The 17681-nt window shown below is 35.7% G+C and overlaps 1 protein-coding gene across 13 annotated transcripts in view; it reads left to right on the top strand.

Moving 5' to 3' along the window:
• LOC126863629 (calcitonin receptor-like) overlaps positions 1–17681 on the top strand; it is a 166227-nt gene that overhangs the window by 8766 nt on the left and 139780 nt on the right. Inside the window, exon 1 of one of the 13 annotated variants that reach the window (XM_050613989.1) lies at positions 3955–3972. The exons of the other annotated variants lie outside the window; for them this stretch is intronic. The gene's annotated coding sequence lies outside the window, so the exon portion shown is untranslated. Of the gene's footprint in view, positions 1–3954; positions 3973–17681 lie in introns of those variants that run through there. 13 annotated transcript variants of the gene reach the window in all.

Here is a 17681-nt window from a genome sequence, read left to right as displayed (position 1 = left end):
AGTGTCTCAAATTACTGTCAATTCGCATGTTCAAACGTCTCAAACTCGCGAATCTTATCTCCGTGTCGAATCTACATCGAGCACGAGATATAATTATTACGAGATAAGTCAGCGCATTATAGATTCGACGTATAGATAAGGTTTGCGGAGTTGCGATGTTTGAACATTGATTTACCGCTGTATCGTACTCGTACTGATTTCACCGAAACGAAACCGGAGAACATTTCGTTGCACGTATTCGCTAGATACACGAATCTCGTATAAAACTCGATGCCAGCCGAATTTGGTTACCGAAAGCTCGTGATTTTACCCGCGCTACGATACACGGTTAATCGATAGCCTGGTTTCGATACGATTGTTGCACATGCGGTCGCGTGCTATCGAGCCAGAACGAAGCCGACTGAAAATCCTTTACTTTCAGCCGTTTTCTCCTTCGAGAGACCCTCGTCCGTGCGAAAAAAAAGAGCGTTTGCCCTGTGTATACGTGGAAAGAATGTCCGACAGACGAAGAGAAGAAACAGGGAAAGAAAGAGCGGGAAACTGCGATAACACGTCAAGAGATCGTAAAAGCTTCCTTTATTTGCCTTTGAGAAATTTTGCTGGGTGATCTGAGCGTCTTTGAGGGGCGAGAAATGGAAATAAACCGAGCTTCGAGACAGGCTCGTATGGACTTCTCTGTTTGCCAATATTTTTCCCAATTCTGTTTGGAATTGTTTATTTGACTTTTCGGGCGGTTTTGGGAGCTGAACTGCAAGCCCAGCGGGAAACGATAGCAACCTCGAATGTCTGGCTCGTATGTAATGAAAAAAGTAGGGCGAAAAGGAGGCGAGGAATCGCTTAATTCGCGTTATACCGTGCGGTTCTGTTTGTTTTCCAAAGTAAATCGGTTACTGTCGAGTATTGTATCGATAACTAGCTGGGCAAAGGAACACAAATAATTCCGATGGTTTTCTACGCCGTAGCTTTTTATTGGATTAAATACGGAAAAGTTTTATTACCGCGCGGTTCTTCATCTTTGGCGAAAGTCGTAGCAGCGGTTGGATAAATATTACGTAGGCTGTGTGATACGTATGATACGATTCGAAAGTTTTAGGACAGTTAGCGTATTTCTTAGGTTGTTCGGAAAGTGTCTTTCTTTCGCAAACGTGCTCTTTTGCAACAGTGCACTTTCGTACAAACGTGAAACCAAGTCTGTGAAATGTCACGCTGTTTATCTCGACAGAACAAAATGGATCGTACGTAGTTCGACAAAACAATATAAAACAAAAAACGTTGTGCGTCTATTGTTTCCTCATAAAACGAAAGAAACTTTTCGGACAACCTAATACTTGGAAGCTGAAAGAAACGCAGCGACTATTAGAAGATTATTTATTTTAATTCTTTATATATAATAGGAACGAATGTACGAAGTTCAGGTATCGGTAAAGCAAAACACATTTGTTTAATTCTCACATTTTGTTCGTAGAATAATCTCGACGCGATGAATGTAACGTAACTTGAAAGCAAAGTATAAACAATTTTAGGGAATAACGTGAAAATTCATAGAAAGCTTAGAAAGAAAGAGCACATGTATACAGACATATTGAGTTACCTTTTTATCACTTTGTATGAAACTCCAACGCGTTCGTAGAGGCAAAAAAATTAAAAAAATTCATGAAATATCTTACGACTTATACTTCGAGGCATAAATAGATGTAGGATAAATAACAAATAAATAGTAAATAAATGGCGATGGGATTTAAATGTTACTTGAATCGACTTCCATGAATAACGTCCGATGTTTAGAGGGGTAACTGGAAGCATAATTTTCCTTCTGACGTTCAGAAGCAACTCTTGCCTCGTTGCTTTGAACCGCAACCGTGTCAAGCCATTCTTTGATATTTGACGACAGGTAGATTACGAATTAATCGGTTGGTAAAAAAGCGATGTACGTAAGACCTGTTTGGCCGAGTCAATGTTTGTATCTCGTTTCGCTCTGCTATCGGTAGAATTCGGTGTAATCAATTTTATATTATATTATTCTACCGTTTGAAAGTTCGTAATTAAAGTTCGTGCATACAGTTCGACCGATCCACAATGGAACTCGTTTACTGCAACCGATGGAGCGATATAGTAAAAATAGAATAGTATGTAATTAAAGAACTATTAACCTATTTCGTTTTCCCTTTAACTTCTGGAGAAAAATATTAATAGCTTTAGCCTGAATTTTTATTTCGTTATCACAAACTAACGGGGAGTTTCGGCAGCTTTTACATTTGAGTGCTTTCGATTGTAAAAAAATGTTACGAAGCAATTACCCAGTTACTAGGATTAAAGGATCGCCAAGGATGATTTTATCGCACTATTCGAACGAATAAAGGCGAGAAAAACCCTCCAATGGAAATAAGAAGCGGATGCTTCGGAAAAATTTCTCCAATTATTTTCAGTGGCATATATATCATTAAATCAAATAATTCCGTTAGATTAATTTTTATAACGTTACTTGAACAAATTTACGTTCCATAACATCGATCGAACAAATTGAATGATCAAATAATTTGGTTAGATATCTGTGGTAATGGAAAATGTGATGTAATGGTTAATACATATATAACTGCGAATGCCTATGTTTTAAGACGGACAAGAAAAAGCAAACAAAGAAGCAAATTGGGAAGCAAATAAATTCACACGAACGGAGCTTCTCCACGAAGAATAGATCTATTGACTTAGCTATCAACGAACGATTACATTCGGTAATGACGAATTGCGCTTTTGTTCTTTGACTACGCGAAGGTTAATTCCGCATTTGCTAGCCACGTAGAACGCGTTTTAAGTGGAACAAAATTTGGAATGTTTGCATGTATGAGAGAGATGGAATATACCGCATAGAAGAACGTGAAGCGTTTCAGGAATTCTATTCGAAGCTCTTAAATTACGTCTCGCTTCATTCTCCTTGTCGAGGTTGAGGATTTTCTTAGACGTGAAAGAAGAAGTTGTTTTGCGTCGCGAAACTGAATAAAAATTACGATCCTTCTATCAACGAGTTTCTATTAACACGGCTATTTGTATTGTATATTTATTGGCATAGTTGCATATGCGTGATACAAAATAGAAGAACGTTACTGTTATTTATAAAAATATAGCTGACATTTATATGAATGAGCTTTCGGCGAGAAGTCGTATTTAAATTTAAATAGACCTGGATCGACAGTGAAATTAACCAGACGTTCGTAATAACGTATTTCAGGACATACGATGCAAATTTGCGCATACCACGTATCATGTCCTAATTTTATGGCAGAAATTTATGAGAGGCGGTTTGAAATTACGTTGACGGTGTACGACACGAATTTCAGATACAGCGGACTACCAAACATTTAGAATTTGAAAAATAACGAGACCAGAGACTTTCGATCTAAAATTCAGTTCTTAATAAATTGCGGGACGCTCTATCCAAACAAATATAGAGGGTGAAAATATTTCGAGTTTTGATCACGACAAATCGAAAGACTTTTCATTACAAAGTGTAAAACATTGGACACTTTGGAATTTCAAACACACAAATAGAACCTCGATTATCCTGGTAAATTTGCGCTGTGGATATACGTTTGTCCAAGTGAGACACATATCGTCTGTGTTTTCAACACGTCGTTGTCAGTTGATCTTTATGTTGCGCGACAATATGCCAAAACCTAAGTGTACCGTTTTCTCAATTCAGGAGGAACGTGAAATACTGACTCGATTAAGGCACTGATGGAACCATAACTAATATTAAATAGCAGCATCTTGCGGCACTGGTGAATCGATAGTGTACGACATTAAAAGGCGAAAGTGTGAAATTTTGACGTAGACGCAAGTAGTGTTGAATCTGTAATTTTTGCAATTACGAACATTTGCAGCATCAGAGATAGTCATCGGGTGATGTGAAACACGGCAAGAAAGTATTTCCCCAGAAAGTGCTCAGTCGATTGGAAGAAGAAAGACGATTAAGACGTATGTATTTGATACGTGCAATATGTAAAAAAATTGTAATTTATCACGTGGAATGTAGTTGGATGCGTATCGTTCGATTATATGAAAAATTCGAATAATCGAGATTTTATTGTGCAATCCATCGAAAGATTTTGGATTTAATATATGGAAATAGGAAATCTTCGAACTCGAAACCAACTGAACGATCTCAAGCTATGAACGATAAGTATAATAGCAGTTTTATCCTAACTTTAATGAATTTCAAAAATTTAGTAATGAAATATCATGAAATTTGGAACTTGTATTATCAATATTAATATTATTCTCTGGCAAAAGTATCGGCAACTTAGTATTCTTTTTACATAAATAAATTGAGTGGTTGAAAATTTGAAACGATTTACAGGATTACGTGAAACTGTAGAATGAGTCTTTTTATTAATTAAATTCTCTTTATTTTATGGTCAGGGTTAATGGAACGTTGTTCTATCGGCGTATCTAAATTGAAAGTCGTCGATCGATCGTCGCTGTATCGAATTATGAAATTCATTTGTGACGCTTGGCTTGTTTCCTTGTCGCCTGATAAAATTATGTCATATCCCCGTCAAAGCAGTCGTTTACAATTAGGATCGCGTCGCGTTTTCGTGAGTTCGACGTTAAGGAAAGATACGTCGTTACGTTCTTTTACGATTCGTTTCATTTCTGGATGTTGAACGTCGCGATGTTAAACAGAAATTCCATTCAAAAGATAACGGACCGAAGGATTTCGATATTAAATTGTAGAAACTCGAAGAAGTTTGAATTTCGATCGTAACGGGTGGAAAGATTTTGAATGTCAAATAGTTCGTTCTCAATAGAAACGTTCTAAATTTCAATCGTAACGAATCTACAAATTTTCCATCGACGGAGATTTCCGAATTTTCCACGAATCGAGAACTTTCGAATTTGAAAATTTGAAGACTGCGAAGAAGTGAAGCTTCCAAATTTTAAATACGGAAGCTTGGAAGATTTAGAGTTTAAAATATAGAAGAGTAAGATATTTTTAATCTCAGACGTGAGTAATAACAAGAACTTCGCGTTTAAGATATAAATAATTAGGAAATTTTCGACTTTTTAAACTTAAAATAAAAGTCTTCGAATCTAAAACATAAAGAAATCCAATGCCCTAAATTAAAATCGCGGCGAATGAGAAATTACAAACTTTCTGGAGCTATGATTATACTTAATCTTCATTACCGTTATAAATAATTAAGAAATTTTCGACCTTCTCAAATTTAAAATAAAAGTCTTCGAATCTAAAACATAAAGAAATCCAATGCCCTAAATTAAAATCGCGGCGAATGAGAAATTACAAACTTTCTGGAGCTATGATTATACTTAATCTTCATTACCGTTATAAATAATTAAGAAATTTTCGACCTTCTCAAATTTAAAATAAAAGTCTTCGAATCTAGAACATAAAGAAATCCAATGCCCTAAATTAAAATCGCGGCTAATGAGAAATTACGAACTTTCTGGGGCTATGATTATACTGAATCTTCATTACCGTTATAAGTAATTAAGAAATTTTCGACTTTTTAAAATTTAAAATAAAAGTCTTCGAATCTAAAACATAAAGAAATCCAATGCCCTAAATTAAAATCGCGGCTAATGAGAAATTACGAACTTTCTGGGGCTATGATTATACTGAATCTTCATTACCGTTATAAGTAATTAAGAAATTTTCGACTTTTTAAAATTTAAAATAAAAGTCTTCGAATCTAAAACATAAAGAAATCCAATGCCCTAAATTAAAATCGCGGCGAATGAGAAATTACGAACTTTCTGGGGCTATGATTATACTTAATCTTCATTACCGTTTTCTAATCTTCATCGTCATTTTCATATCTAGACGCTATGTACTTAGATAGGCATATCGCTGCATTAAAACTCGTTAAAGTTCGCGTGAAGTTTACGCTTTAAAATCTCGTACTTGTCTTGACGGGGAACACGACCGGCAATTATACTTGTGGCAGGATATGTTACGCTCTTCGGGCTGCTATTTTAGCTGACACGAAACGCTTCGTAAAGTATTATTCGGGTATCACGATACCGTATTCACCGGTGATCGATAAGAAGGCAAAGTCTCGTAAAATGCAAAATCATTGCGTCGAAACTGACATACATCAGTATTTCTCCTCCCTTTGAAGAGAATTTGAGGTGGCGATCAACGCCAATAACTAAGAGGTCTGTCGTTTATTTCGAAATACCAAACCTTACACAGACGCACATTTTTTTGCACGCGTTAACTTGGATATGAAACTGATTTGCAGCAATTAACAGGATGGGTTTATAGTAAATTTGTCGGAAATTAGTCAAACGTGTTATAATTCTATAATGAAAGAGACGAAATGGTCATAATCACCAGCGTAGAATTAAATATGAATCATATTAATTAACTCTTAATATCAATTCTTTCACTAAACTAATTTTTCCCAGTGGAAAATGGCGAACGGTAGTCACTGATGGGTTGACGAACTTAATAAACTTTTATTCTAAAATGGGCTCTTTTTTTTTCTGGCGGGCGATTGCGCATTGTGCATGACAACGAGTGGAATAAAAATTTTATTAAAGCACCGATCCTGAAACGATCGAACCGAAAACGATAGAATATACATTTTTTTATTGCTTGCTCGGCAAAAGCGATATATTGGATGATTTTATAGAATATTTCCGTACATATTTTAGTACATTTTTTGCGAAAGGTTAATCATAAAGTTTCTATGTAATCGAACGAAAACATTACAAGAGGATGTAAGTTATTACGGGAAAGATATTCGTTTCGTGATATCGTTGTTTCTCGATAAACTTCGACTACGTTGCAAAAGGCAAGAGACGAATAGTCCCTTTGGTACAGTCTGCGTGATATAAGGCGCGATTTTGAATCGAATGAAACGGTGTGCCGTGGCGAAGCGCTGTAATTTCAAAAGTAGAAAGTTTAATTAAACGAAGTTACCTTGGCGGACGTTTAATTGGAGTATTTACGCGTTTCCAAGCACGAATGTTTCCAGCTAGAAACGTTTCCACGCTTTTGTGTATTTTATGTTTTGTATTTATTTTGAGAATTTATTCGACTGTGAAGATATCGGTTAGCGGGGGAACCATCGACTAACGATAAATGAAATTTAATTTCCAAATCGAGCGAAATGCAAATGCGTTTGATTGATGGGAATTAAATGAAATGCAAAATGTGGCGCGTAAAATTATTCGAGCAAAAGTCGACGATTCGATTTTGTCGCGCACCGAATCGGTAGAGGTGTTGCTATAATTGAACATCGAAAGGCGTTATATCATAGCGCGCAGTTTCAAAATCAATTAAAGAAAACTTCCACCTGAATTAGGATATTTTATACTGTCTGGTGTTTGATCAACAATGGTCATCGATTCTATTTACGTTATTTCTCAAACTCTTAGGACGAGTTTAGCCGATCGTTTCAGCCATTGAATTTTATACCTTCGAACCACGATATCTTACGGATCGAATATGATTCTGCATTTACGCGAAACGGAAAAATTGAGAAAAACTATTTGTACGAGTTACAAGAGAAACCACGACGAGTTGAGTATCGCACGTGTCGGCTACGATCTCCCGACCGAACTTTTAAATCAAATAATAATTGTCAGATTTGAATAATAATAATCAATATAAATAAAAATCATATGCGAGATTTATTCGTTTTTCCGTTATAAGTGTCCTGATGCTAACGAATTAACGTACAAATATGGCTATTTGTTTTTCATTATATAAAAGTTTCTGGTGTCAGAAAATAAAGAAATAACAATTATTTTCCAAAAAACGGGGAACCGGCGAAAATGATCGATTTGTTGACGGTATTATCGACGGGAAAATCGATCCGTATCTTTTATAGAATACAACATAAATTTCATTGGACGCGGCTCGATCGGCCTGCACGACTTTTACCGTAGAAAATAGCGCGCGATAAATTGATTCGAACGGTGGGAAGCACGCACGCTGTTTCGTTGATGTTTTCATTGGTTGTACGCTGCTTACTTTTCCCTCGATTCGATTTACAGCAGCGGGTCTCGTTTTGCCGGGAATATATATATATATATATACCGAGATTGAAAATGTCTGGAAAATGAATGCACGTACTTGCGCGCAACCAGAGGGCGACGATGAAATATGTCTCGGGGATTTTAAGCTCGACGAGAACGTAGTTTGTATCAGACAATGGCCACGATGAGTCTTTTCCTATACTCTTTGCCTGCGTAGCACGCTGTCACGTTGACACAATGATACATGTTATTCTTTTTAAGCCTGCGATGTTACGCCCTATGCAGAATCTCGTTAACACTGCACTATAGTACGGAATATTTCAAACGAAATGAAAATAATTAGAATAGAAGGAACAGATGGTCCAATAACGCAATTTCACTAGCGGATAATTGCAACGCTTTTAACGCGATTAATAATAATTTTGTCGAGGTATGTTCTGAAAATATGTTCGTTTGAATATCTTTTAAAATAATTACGATATCGACGTGAAAGTTTAAGGATATACTATAGACACTTCGATTATTATTTCTATATTGTTCATTTAATATTATACATACTATTTGATGTAATTGCATCTTATGTTTAGATTAATTGTAATTGCAATGTGGAATATAAATAAGAAAGAACTACTATCTTTTAAAGGTAGAGAAAATAAAAGGAGAATGTAGAATCGTATCATAGTATTTCAAACTACTTGTCGTATTAAACGATCCCCGAGGAGAGTTCTACCGTATAAGATGGCTGGAAATAAAATATTTCCTTGTCGGTTTTACCATGTGTAAACGAGCTTCTCTTACAGCGAATTTCCCCGAATATGAATCCCATATTTCTCAAGATATTACATACACTTTAATTTCCAGCAGGAATTTTGATGGAAACGTACCGAATCTTAAACCTTCTTCCCGGCAAAACGTAGATAAACGTGACTTATCGTGTTGCAGTCTTCGTAGCGTAACAGTAGGTTGCAAGTAAAAATAAGAACTGTGTTGCTCCATTAAATCGCATATTTATTCGTATCTGTGTTGGCGTGTAAAAATTATTATACCGTTGGCTAACGATTAAAATGCCTATAGCGCGAAGAAATATTTAAACAATGAAATATTGCGTGAAAAGTTGCCTGTCGAAGTCATTCGTTTCGTACGCATTTTACACAGTTTACTAAATCGACTATGGAAACGCGCAGTTATTAAATTACAGGTGAAACGTTTCACTATCAAAGAGATTGAACGAACGCCGAGAGCCGGTCGGTTGAATTCAATGGTCACGAGCCAAACTGCATCTCGAGGTTGTTCACGATGCGATAAATCCGTGAATTACATCGTTGACGTCGTTCGACCGCGGCTGAAATAATAATACACGCCGGTTCTGTATGTTTTATCCAGCTGATAGGAAAACAGTGATCCACGAGTCGACGATGTTCCTTTCGATTCGACGTGTTCGATATGATTCGGTAATTTTGTTTCATCAGCCGTTTCGTTTCGTTTTATTCGCCCAGTCGACTAGATTCGCTGGCATTTCCAAGTGAACATTTCATCGCGCGTGATGTTTATTTTACACCTGCAATTCCCCCTCTCATATTTCCTTCGTATTTCATTTCGTGTGTCGTCGTTGCAAGGGAACTTCGATTTCAATTTGTAATTTTTAGAATTCCGCGGCGTACAATTTCTCGAGACCGCTGTTTAAATTCCTTCTTTCGCTCTATCGCGATCTGCCATTTCTCCCTTTTGTCTCTTTACGGTATAGGAATTTTGTTTGGTCCGAGGAACATTTGTTCACGCGCGAAACTCGCATCTTTTCTTGATCTTGCTACGAAAATGTCAATTGTTTCTTCGTTCGTCGATATTTCATGATTCTCAACTTCAAAACGATCAATATGCTTCGAAACATTGACGATACGTCGAGGGTATCCTAAAAGTTACAGAAGTTAGAAATTTAAAAATCCGTATGCTTCGCAGCGTTGAAATCCATTTCTATATGTATAAATTTTGAAGCTTGGAATTTTATAACGATATCTTCTTGCTAAAAATACGAATCTTATTTATCGACTTTTGAAATTGCTCAATTTTTGTGAAAAATATATTTCCGTGACATTTTTTATGGTAAGCTTCCTATTTATATCGTAAGAATCGTAAAACTGAATTGGAAGAATTATTTCAGTTCTCTCGGCGAATCGATAGCATTGAACTTAGCGTGGTTGAATAATTAAAGGAGTTTGGAAATTATTAATTTCGATAGTTCACATTGAAAGCAAGTTACTGTAGCAATACGTATATTTCCATAAAGAGGCTAACCATGGAAATTAGAACAATGCATATTCAAGATGTACGGTCGTTTAAAGCGATGAATATGGTGAATGAATTAAGCTGCGAGTGTGATATTTGATAGGAGTTTCATAATTTAGTAGGGCTAATTACTGGACTCGTTAATTAATTTACTCGCCATCGTGTCAGGCAACGACCACCATTTCCACAATAATTATGAAATTATACTATCCACTCCTTTCGCAAGATTAATGTCCATTTGTTTGCGCCTAAAACGAGATGTTTTTCGGTGAATAATAGAATAATCAATTTCCTGTTATGGATTAGTAAATGAGCGACGAGTTTCAATTTATTATGACCCACATAAAATTCGCCGATAGATTTCCCATTAATTGTTATGATTTCCACATTTCTGTCTGTTCGTTTTCAACGGTATAATTACGTCGAAATGTAATATTTTAAATCAATTAAATTAGGAAGCAATTATACTTAATCTATTCGCCTTTGTTAATACGTATAACAAAAGCACCATGGAATATAGATCATCGATACAATTCGAAGGCTATTTATAGCTAATCAAGATAAACGTTCGAAGTTACTCTAATTATAAATTGGAAATTAGAAATTATAATAAAGCTATAATTATTATTATTATACGAGTTATTCCAAAGTCGCATAAAGTTATACAAAGTCATTCGAAGGTTACGCGCTATTAGTTTGAAGGCGAGGTCACTCAAGGTTATTTGAGGTCACCGAGGAGCAATCAAAGTCACTGGAAGACCACGTGAACGTTGCCCTAAGGATAATTCAAGGCAATTTCGAGATCGTTTGATCGGTTAATCGTTCGGTCGAAATTTGTAATGTAATTTGTATGCAGAGTAAAGAATTAAAAAAAAAAAGACGAAGAAAATTCGATATTATAAAATGGAAATATAATATGGAAATTGTTCGAACGAGCCACTCGATGGATAAAAAATTCTGTATATCGGTGATTATCCGGATTTCATCGTGTGGATGATGTACGCGTCGTACGAACAGCGAGGGCCATTAAATATTTGTTATCGATGATATCCGCTACCATAAATTGTTTCGTGGACGCAAATCAATTTACGTTAGGAATTTTTCGTGTCCAGCCCCTTAAATATCATTTTTGACCAACCACGATATCAATTAATTCCTGTCCTTCGATCGAGCTCTCTCGCCATTCACTTCCACCGATACGTATCTGTAATTATAACGATTTGCTCGTATACGAATACTTTGTAATTAGATTTTTTTTTATCGCGCAAGAAATTTACTCGCTTTGAACTCAATTTTGAACGACGGATCATTAGTGACGTTGCAATATCGTTTATTACAATAGCGTTTTACAAAGTTGCTGACCTAACGTGTAGATTGATATCTGACCCTATTATCCGCTAACGAACTTTTCATACAGTCATCGTATAATATAAATTGATATATTATTTAGCAACATAAAATGTAAAACGTGTCTCGTATGCTTAATTGAACTTCGAACTTTCTCTTGAGGGCTGCAAGGAAAAAAAAATGAATATTTAAATTCGAATTCTATTAAACTTTAGTAATACAAAGTTGGGTGATCGATGTTCTTTATCAAGATGAGGTTCCGAACGATCTCGTAGTATTTTTTATTATTTCGCAACATCGCATTTTTATTACAAAAACGTTGCCATTAAACTGAATGAGAATATTATCGAGAACTGTTAATATTTACCTGGCGTACAAATCTAATTATTATTATCTACAATTATTATTTGTATATATATATATATTGAATCTTGAATATCGAGTCTCTATTTTGTTTCTGGTTTCTTGTTCTGTACTTGGTTCACTCTTACGCACATTTTTACCATGTTATTTCTCAAGGTTCTATTTTTCACGTTTATCAAGATGTGTCTTTATTGTGTTTATCGAGTGTCTTTTCAAATGAAATTGCGTTTCATTACAGATGTAAAGATAAACAAAGAGAATGATGAAGCTAATGATAGGACAGACCGCCTCGATATAGCCAACGCTTCCCTCGTACTTCAAACACTGAGACTGGGTCGATCTCTCAACTTCGAGCTTCATAATTCAAAACTTGAGAAATTTCGTAGACTCTTAACTCCGTGAACTCCAGCATTTAACGGAGTTACTTTTAAGACAAGATACCGAACTTAGGAAATTCGACGAGATATCAAAATATCGATTCAGGAAAAATTATTATTAAGCAGACTATAATTTAAACATTAGAAATTGATTTTTCGTTGTAAAGCCTTTTTTGGAGCTGCTTCCTCCATATTTCAATACGAAACACAACTTAATAAAAAACTGCATCAAAAATTCGTTTCTTACGCTACGATATACTTTTGATGATTTTTTCCTTTATCGATTCCTCGTAATACATGTAACGCAATTTAATATAAAGTTTTATGAAGATCGCAAGGCAGACGTTAGAAATTCCATCAAAAATTCGCTTTTCCTTCCGCATCTTTTTTACGACGATTTCTTGACATTCTAATAATCGACCACCTTCTTGAAATGTACGAAACATCGCGTCGCATTTATCATTCACGCGATAACGATGCAAACGGAGGAATTAAAACCGAGCGTTTTATCGGGTCGAGGAGTTGGTGCACGCTCGGTGCTTTTTCAAGGAAACCATAGTATTCCCGTTGTATAAACGAACAATTGCGAACGTCCATGGTTTACGTGGATAAAGGATGTAATGTGTGGGCAGCTGCATCGGAACTGATACAATTGTTCGCGTATTTTGAGCACATTGCGTCATTATTCGTTCTAACTAGATGCATGTTCGGTTTTGATTACGCAAGACAATATCCTAACTGATCTTTTCTCTTGAATTTACTGTACCACAAGATAACGACTCATTCTGTAAGCTGGATACTGTTTTCCACGTTTTGAGTGTTATTTGCGACGTTGAAGTTCTTCGAAATACTTGAAAATTCCCATTAAAACTTCCATTGAGGCTTTCATTGGAATTCTTCGAAAGACATCGACTGTAATAGTTTCAGCAGAGGAATGATTGATATCGGGAATCGTTAAGGCTATTGTTCGTAAGTATCGGCACGCTTACGATAGTCCAATCCTGAAGAATCTTTAGGGAATTCATTCTTATTATAATTTCTTACGATATCAATTTATATAGCGAATCTACTTTCCTTTGTATATTATCGATTATTTAAATCTTTTACATAGAGTCTGACTCGTTGCGTGATTTATGGTTCTCGTGCAACAAAGTTTAATTTAAACTTCAATCTTAGTTTCAATTCTCCCGACAGAGCAACGTTAAATATAAATTATGCATAATGTTTTGGTACTTTGCAACTGACACAATGCAGCCAGTGGCTAGCTAAATAGCTTAAACTTACATACGAACAAAATCCTAAAACGTTCTTTCTCTGAATAATTCCTTAAATCGAATTTCAATTTTCCCTCGTATCTAAACGATCCACTGGAAGATTCTAAGAACCGGCACGTAATTCTTAATTTACTATATTTTCTGTAACTCTTGCATACGTGTAAATTTCTATCCGACTAATCGTCTTACTAGTAACCTGTGTCAATTATCGCCTTTCGTACGAGATCGGTACGCGTCTTAATACCGTTGATACGAAATGAAATCTCATAATCCGCTTTGTCTTTAACAAGAGCTGTAGAACGATTAACTTTTTAATCGAACGGATACACAATTTCTTCGTACTAGTTGCACAATTTCTTAGAGAATGCTTCGTCCGTCATTGAACGAGTCGAAGGGAAGGGAGAATACTTTTCATCTTAATGACCAGTTAGGTATCGATCGCCTTGACAATCGGAAATCGTTGGCAATCGAAGTAATCAAGGTTTCAATGGTTTATTTCACGGAGCAATCAACTTCTCAGTTGAACGTTAGTTGGCTGGAAAAACAGTTAGCTGCTTGTCAGAACAAGCTTCAGACATCCTCGATAATCATCAAGACATGGCATATAACCCGTAGTTGTAAACGGCTGTAGCACCTGTTTGTCACTTCGTTGAAGTAAACACGTTAAACGTTAGCGTGTTGCTGGAGATTTGCTCTGCCGCGTGTCAAGTGGCGAGATTAGATGTAACTTCTAAATCCTGTAATTCGAAGAGACGTATATGGATCCAATTGAGCGAACTAAAGTAATTAAAGACACGCGTCGTATGACATGTGAATTTAGACGCTCGCGAATATTACAATGTTTTGTAATGAATCGTAATATACGAAAAAGATGGCCACCTTTTCTGGTAAAAGAAGTAAACTTTTTTTTAAAAAAAAGCGGATGATTACAAAACATTTTTGTTCCTAAGCTGTTTTGAAAAAAAAATCTATAGTCAGTTTAATTTCTAGAAAAAAGCCATTACAGATTATACCGATTAAAAAAAGAATCTCCAATTTAACAAATATTATTGCTAAAGGTATTTTTGATCTAGTTTAATCCTGAAAAAGGTCCTGTTTCATTGGCAATTTGATTCAGAAAAATATTCTCTAGCCAGCGCAAACCGATTTCTAACAAAGGAAAAAAATCAGTTAAACTGTTTAAACGAAAGATTCCCGTTTTCATCAAAAGGAGTTCCTAAAAAGCATCCTTAATTTAGTCGAAACCTAATTTTAAGAAGACACCTGTTTTACGTTAATCTGATTTCTGAAAAAGAGATTCCAGTCGGCCCGACCGACACCTAAAAAAATCCCAATTTATTCTGTGCCAAATTTTAAAGAAGAAGAGTGTCGATCTGGCTGATTTCGGCAGTAAAAAAAAAAAAGAGAAAAAATCTCCTCGCCGAAACCAATTTGTTTCCAAAAAAAGTTTTCCGCGTTCTAACTCGATTCCATTTTATTCAGTATTTTACTTTCAATAATAGACCATTTGGTCAACGTCCAACGAAAAAAGCTGACTGCGATTGTCGCAATTTCACGTTTCATCTTTCGGTCATTTTTAATCGTCGATGATGTTCGATCTTAACAGATCAAAGCCGTGTTAGTATTAAAATGGCACGTTAGCCGCGTATTGGAACTGTTACTAGAACATAAATACTAGTATTAAATACTACTCATGGACCGAGCATTTAGTTTATTAGCCGAAACGAGTGGCAAAGTTGCGTTACTTGTTCAAGGATGGTATACCGTTGTTGTATATATAGGGTGTCTCCAAAATCGCGACACAAGCGGTCGAGTGTTAATTGCACATAGAAAGATGAGTGGAGAAAGAGAATAACCTTCTTCGTTCGAAGCTTCGTTTTCGAGAAAAATAAACTCGAAAGGTGCGAGGTTGTACGCGTATCAGCGACTATACGTGTTTCTTCGTTTTCCGAATAAGAAGAAAGAAAAGACAGGTACACGATGGCAACGATATCGCGCAGAAAAATGCCGCTCGTCTGCATTTAAGATAAAATGTCGCTGATGAAGTTGCCGCGTAATTAGAATGAACGATAGATTCGAGTGACTCTGTCTCGTTAATGAGCAGACCGGTTAATTGGTATTTAAATAGGGTTGTTTGAAATTAGCAATTTTGTGGGGATATTAATCGATAGGATTACGATACAAGTATCATACATATAAAATGGAATTGATGAATATTTAATTGGCGATATTAATTACAGGATATATTACTCAAGGAAATTATAGTGTTTTCGAATTACGTGAGAAATTACACTTTTCTATAATTGGTTTTACGTATCCGACGCGTTCTTCGATTATCGAGTTTGTAATAAAATCAGTGGTGACATTGAAACGTTTATTTTATCGCAGTGCAGAAAACGCGGTATAAGTTTAGTTGTATCGGAGGAAATTCTTCATTTACGATTTTTATTTGTGACTCGAGGTAAAGTCGTTTTAGTCCAAAGAAATCGTATAGGAAAACAATGACGCGTTTAAACGGCCTTGCAATTACTTCTGGAACCGCAATTTCTCTCGGTGTTTCTGGACTTGACGAGATTTATTTAGAGTCGAAAAAAAAAGAACTACATTAAAGTCACCAGCACGAAGTCTGCTAAATCTCACTGCTTTTTAACAAAACGATAGCTTCGTTCGATGTCAAACGATTTTCGTTCATAGAATTTGCACGCAGACGAAAATCATTTAGACGCAGCTGCAGAGAACAGCTTTCGCTGTAACTACGATCCTATAAATTGAAATACTATCGTGAGATAAAAAATTTGTAGGACGTAGATCAATTCAGTTTGCAAATTTGTCTCCTTTCGTTTTCTTTATTTATTTTTATTGAGCTTTCAGCTTTAATATGCTCTCGTTCCAAACAAATTTATAATATTTTCTCCGTACATTTGCTAGGTAGATAGCCTGTTCTAAAGATTCAGCTTTACTCTTATAAACAGTTTTGTCTTATAAACCTTCAACAAACGCATATTTCTCATTGTTTCCCCTCTTTTTTTTTAGTTATTCAGTTATTCAAATCTTTTCCATGGTTTCAAGTAAAGTGAGAAAACTTTAACCCCATGTAGTAACCCCATTGGCTGATTTATCGCGAATTTACGTACAAGCTTTTAGACATGGCATAATTTATAGTAAACTTCCTTCACTGCTGCAAACTGTGTTTCGCCTAGATTTTTAGATTAATGGAAGCTCGAAATATCGTTCCACGAAGCTTTAAATCGTTATCTTAATTTTCCCACTTTCAGCCCTTTATTTCAATTCTGTAAAAGTCATTATGACTAAATTGCCTTAAACTTGGAGATAATAATATATCTTTAAATCAAGAATGACCTATATCGGCGAACGAATAAAATTACAATCAAATTTAAATGAAACCTATTACGACTAAATTTTATTAAACTTTGAGAGAATTAACTTTTACACTTACTTCGAAGGAAATACGTATAACTATTTCTCAATTTAACAAATACGTATATTCTCACGCGTAGCGATATCACGTATAATTATCCTCATTTTCGAAATTGTATGCGAACGTTACATCTGTAAAAGTATACTTGTAAAATATAATTGGCTCGATAAATAAATCCATGGGTATAATTAGACCATCAAATCCAGGCGAAGTAAATTAATTTTCGACAAAGAACCACAAATCGCTGACCAGAAACTCCGTAAACTCGAAGGTTTTCGTATCGGTTCAACTTCTTGGCGCAGCTGTTGCTATAAATCTATTTTAACATACATACTCCGGACGTTTATTGATGAACTACAACCGCGAGCTTTTTTCCACGGAACCTCCCTTCATCGCTTCTCGTTATCGCAATATTGTTTACAACGCTTGTAACCTTGCTTTATCATTCAACTTGTTGCTGATATGTTCTTTCGCCCATCGAACTTAACTCGAGAAAATACACGTCCAGTTAAACGGAAAGAACGTCCACAGCTTTTAAACGCGATGAGAAAACATCGTGTTACATTCTGTCCAATTTGTCGATAGTTCGACTGC

The sequence above is a fragment of the Bombus huntii genome, chromosome 3 (genome assembly GCF_024542735.1).
Source record: "Bombus huntii isolate Logan2020A chromosome 3, iyBomHunt1.1, whole genome shotgun sequence".
Lineage (NCBI taxonomy): Eukaryota > Metazoa > Arthropoda > Insecta > Hymenoptera > Apidae > Bombus > Bombus huntii.
The sequence above is the reverse complement of the archived record's forward strand: the minus strand, read 5'-3'. Positions and strand labels throughout refer to the sequence as shown.